Source organism: Tursiops truncatus, chromosome 2, assembly GCF_011762595.2.
Source record: "Tursiops truncatus isolate mTurTru1 chromosome 2, mTurTru1.mat.Y, whole genome shotgun sequence".
Lineage (NCBI taxonomy): Eukaryota > Metazoa > Chordata > Mammalia > Artiodactyla > Delphinidae > Tursiops > Tursiops truncatus.
Window position 1 is genome coordinate 15,196,199 of NC_047035.1, and position 4,900 is coordinate 15,201,098.

A 4,900-nucleotide genomic window follows, 5' to 3' on the forward strand; every position below is an offset into this window, starting at 1 on the left:
CCACCGCTAAACCTAAGCAAAAATGGGAAAGGAGAAGACGCACATCAACATCGTCGTCATCGGACACGTAGATTCCGGGAAGTCCACCACTACTGGCCATCTGATCTACAAATGTAGTGGGATCGACAAGAGAACTATTGAAAAGTTCGAGAAGGAGGCTGCCGAGATGGGGAAGGGCTCCTTCAAGTATGCCCGGGTCTTGGACAAACTGAAAGCTGAACGCGAGCGTGGCATCACCATTGATATATCCCTATGGAAATTCGAGACCAGCGAGTACTATGTGACCATCATTGATGCCCCAGGACACAGAGACTTCATCAAAAGCATGATTACAGGCACATCCCAGGCTGACTGTGCTGTCCTGATTGTTGCTGCTGGTGTTGGTGAATTTGAAGCAGGTATTTCCAAGAATGGGCAGACCCGTGAGCATGCCCTTCTGGTCTACACTCTGGGTGTGAAACAACTAATTGTTGGAGTTAACAAAATGGATTCCACCGAGCCACCCTACAGCCGGAAGAGATACGAGGAAATTGTAAAGGAAGTCAGCACCTACACTAAGAAAATTGGCTACAATCCCGACACAGCAGCATTTGTGCCAGTTTCTGGCTGGAGTGGTGAAAACATCCTGGAGCCAAGTGCTAACATGCTGTGGTTCAAGAGATGGAGAGTCACCCATAAGGATGGCAGTGCCAGTGGAACCACACTGCTTGAAGCTCTGGATTGCATCCTGCCACCAACTCGCCCAGCTGACAAACCCTTGCGTTTGCCCCTCCAGGACATCTACAAAATTGGTGGTATTGGCACTGTCCCTGTGGGTCGAGTGGAGACAGGTGTTCTCAAACCTGGCCTGGTGGTCACCTTTGCTCCAGTCAATGTGACAACTGAAGTGAAGTTTGTTGAAATGCACCATGAAGCTTTGAGTGAAGCCCTTCCTGGGGACAATGTGGGCTTCAATGTCAAGAACGTGTCTGTCAAAGATGTTCGTCGTGGCAATGTGGCTGGTGAGAGCAAAAATGACCCACCAATGGAAGCAGCTGGCTTCACAGCTCAGGTGATTATCTTGAACCATCCAGGCCAAATCAGTGCTGGCTGTGCACCTGTGCTGGATTGTCACACAGCTCACATTGCCTGCAAATTTGCTGAGCTGAAGGAGAAGATTGATCGTCATTCTGGGAAAAACCTGGAAGATGGCCCCAAATTCTTGAAATCTGGTGATGCTGCCATCGTTGATACGGTTCCTGGCAAACCCATGGGTGTTGAGAGCTTCTCTGACTGTCCTCCTCTGGGCCGCTTTGCTGTTTGTGACATGAGACAGACGGTTGCTGTGGGTGTCATCAAAGCAGTGGACAAGAAGGCAGCTGGAGCTGGCAAGGTCACCAAGTCTGCCCAGAAAGCTCAGAAGGCTAAATGAATATTATCCCCAATATCTGCTACCCCAGTCTTAATCAGTGGTGGAAGAATGGTCTCAGGACTGTTTGTCTCAATTGGCCATTTAAGTTTAATAGCAAAAGACTGGTTAATGATAACAATGCATCGTAAAACCTTCAGAAGGAAAGGAGAATGTGTTGTGGACCATTTGTTTTGTGTGTGGCAGTTTTAAGTTATTAGTTTTTAAACCCAGTACTTTTTAATGGAAACAACTTGACCAAAAATCTGTCACAGAATTTGAGACCCATTAAAAAAGTTTAATGAGAAAAAAAAAAGAAAAAAAAATGGACACTTATGTGTTAAATGTAGATTAAACTGATGAAACAAATGAGAGTGTTAATTTGTAGATAGAGAGCGATGGAAAGCAAAACCTTAAATGTTCACAAAGCATGGTTCAGCTTTACCTACCTCAAACTGGCCACCCACTGGTATCTACCCATTCTAGCCTACTTATCCTGTGGTTAAAGCATGCACTGCTGCCCACCAAGTCATCACCAAGCTATAGCTGTGGCCAAGCATGCCTGCCTTTTCATCTCTCCAGTAGAACAAGCATTTTGGGACCATGAACCTTCCACCTCTGAACTTGCTTGTTTGCCCTCAACTCGTTCTTGTAACCACACAATCTGTGGTGTAGGCAGTTGAGGCAAAGAGTCAGGATATAGGAGCCTTAAGTGACCCACAAGTAGTGTGGTCATTCTACCTGCTTTCACTAAATGTCTTAACCTACCTAATCTCTTTCCTCTTGCTTCTCACTGTATGTTTTAAGTAGATTTAACAAACAAAATGATTTGAGCATCTTAATTTTGTTTATGAGCATTTCAGTTCCAGGACCTCTGGGATAGCCTGCTAGGTTGTATACTTAGAGGCCACCATAGCATTTCCCTACTACGTATAATATGGGGGTGATGCTACTGCTGAGGAGGAGGGTTATGATGACAATGATGATGATAATAGTAAATATTTTATGGGAAGGTTGTAGAGATCAAGTCAATTTAATTCAAGTAAGGCATAATTACATTGTCTTTTCAAAGAACATACAGACTCATTGGAGTGGAAACCAGCAATATGTGCAACCAGGGATCACATCAATTTTCAGTCAGAAAAGATTTATTACATGCTAGAGATAGAGCACTTTGAGACAATGTCAAAAACATTGAAGGTAGTTCTCATTTTCCCATTTGAGGAAGTGCTTGATAAATATCTGTTGATATTGATGTTGATGCAAAAAAAATGGTTTTAAATACAAACTATGAGATGCCAGAGATACAGAATGAATAATGCATGTAAACAAGTTCAATAAAACCTATCCGGGTAATGGATACAAGTGAAGACACAGGACTGGGCAATTCTACTTCTGCACACATGGTTGGTGAAGGGCTTTGCAGTCAGCAGCTCAGGAAAAGGTTCACAACAGCATGGAGCCATGTGACCAGGAAAGAAAGTGTGGAAGGAAAGAAGAGGCAAAGGTGGGCTGAATGTGACACATGATACAGTGGAGTTTGCATGAAAAGCCCCCAGAGAAGTTTTATAAGGGAATAAAAGCAACTTGACTGATGAAGAGTGAAGGACAGGAGATTGCTTAGGACACTATGGCAGGAGTCAAGGTGTGAGAAGCTGGGAGTAAGGAGAATGGACAGAAGAGGCCGAAAAATATTAAGGTAGAATCCATAGGACTTGGACACTTGATTGGATATGTGGAGGGCATTTGGCTAAGGAAAAAGAGGAATCTAAGCTAGCTCCCAGGTTTCCAGGTTATGAGGGGGCACCAGTCACCAAGATCAGAATGAAGGAGAAAGAATAAGTTGAGAAAAAAAGGGATTAAATTCAAATGGGACATAATGATTTTAAGTGTCTCTAGGACAGCCAGATGGAGATGTTCTCTTGATAACTGGAGACAGATACATGTCAGAAGCCATAGAAAGAGGTCAGGGAGAGAGAGAAAATTTGAGACTCATCTAATCATACGTCTGCTCACTGAAGGCAATGGAGAGGATGAGATACACCATGGAGAGTTTGTGGAATGAGAAGACAGCCAAAGAAAGAACCCTGCAGACCCCCAGCATTCAGGGACAGCTACTGAAAAGAGGAAAGATGAACCATACCAAGAAGAAACAGTCAGAGATGTAATAAAGCAGATGTAAGAAAACCAGGTGAGTGTGGCTTCATGAAGCCAAAGCACAGAGAGAATTTCAAAAAAGCAGAGGCATTTCAACCATGTTAAATTCTGTAAAGAGATGATGGAAACTAAAAGCTAAAAAAAAAAATCACTAGATTTGGTCATTAATCATCTATTTACAATATTTGTCAGAGAAGTCAAAAGAGAATAGGCGCAGAAATCTGAGTGCAATAGGCTGAGGCAAGAAATAGACCTAAAGAAATAGACATATAAATACAGCTTACTCTTCCAAGGGACAGACACTAGTGCAAATGATTTTAAAATACTTGCAAAGCCACATGCCTATGTGTGAATTAATAAAAGTGTTATGCTTTTTGGCTATTTACCACGTAGTAGATGTTCTTTCAGAATTTTAAAGCTATAGAGTTCTATTACTGGCAGTTGCATAAACCGCTGATTCTGGGGTGGAACTTTTTCTCTAAAGTGGATAGGATCCGAGGTAACGTGTTTACAGTCTTTTTGCTCAGGAAGAAGTGATACTTCTTCTTGGGTTCTTTACGGAAAAGTGAGCTCATTATTAGCACTAACATAAGAATTATTCTGCTTTTTAAGTTAAAAAAAAACGAGGTAAATAATTCTCAGCACTACATAAGCAAATCACTACTTGATACTACTTAAAGGAGTCACTAACGATTTATCTATATACCAATGTAAAGATGACTAACATTTATTGAGTCTTACTCTAGTTAGTAGTCTTCCTACTAGCCCTTGGTACTGTTATTATCTCCATCTTACAGAGGGAAGAACTGAGACTTAGTTATCTGCTCAAAGTCATCCAGCTAGTGAGTGGCAGAATCAGAATTTGAACTCATATTGACTCAAGATCCTACACCCTCAACCAAATGTGCAACGTGAACTTTTGAAAGTACAAATACTCTAGTCACACTGCATTTCTCCCTATTCTCTGTACACTTCATGTACTTTCAGGATTTTGTGCCTTTGCATATGCTGTCCCATACCTGCAGTGTCCTTATCTCCTTCCCCCATGCCTTGTGTCTTGTTGGTATAGATCCAAGCCAAATTTCAACTCTACTTTGAGCTCCAATTCTTCAAAGACCTGTCTGCAAGATACTCTCAATACTACAAACAATAAATGCTGAAGAGGGTGTGGAGAAAAGGGAAACCTCTTACACTACTGGTGGGAATGTAAATTGATACAGTCACTATGGAGAACAGTATGGAGGTTCCTTAAAAAACTAAAAATAGAACTACCATGTGACCCAGCTATCCCACTACTGGACATATACCCAGAGAAAACCATAATTCAAAGGGGCACGTGCACCCCAATATTCACTG

At 42.1% G+C, this 4,900-nt stretch overlaps 1 pseudogene; it reads left to right on the plus strand.

Annotated features, from left to right (window-relative positions):
- On the plus strand, positions 1-1,594 carry LOC101316914 (elongation factor 1-alpha 1 pseudogene; annotated as a pseudogene).
- Positions 1,595-4,900: the final 3,306 nt, after the last annotated feature.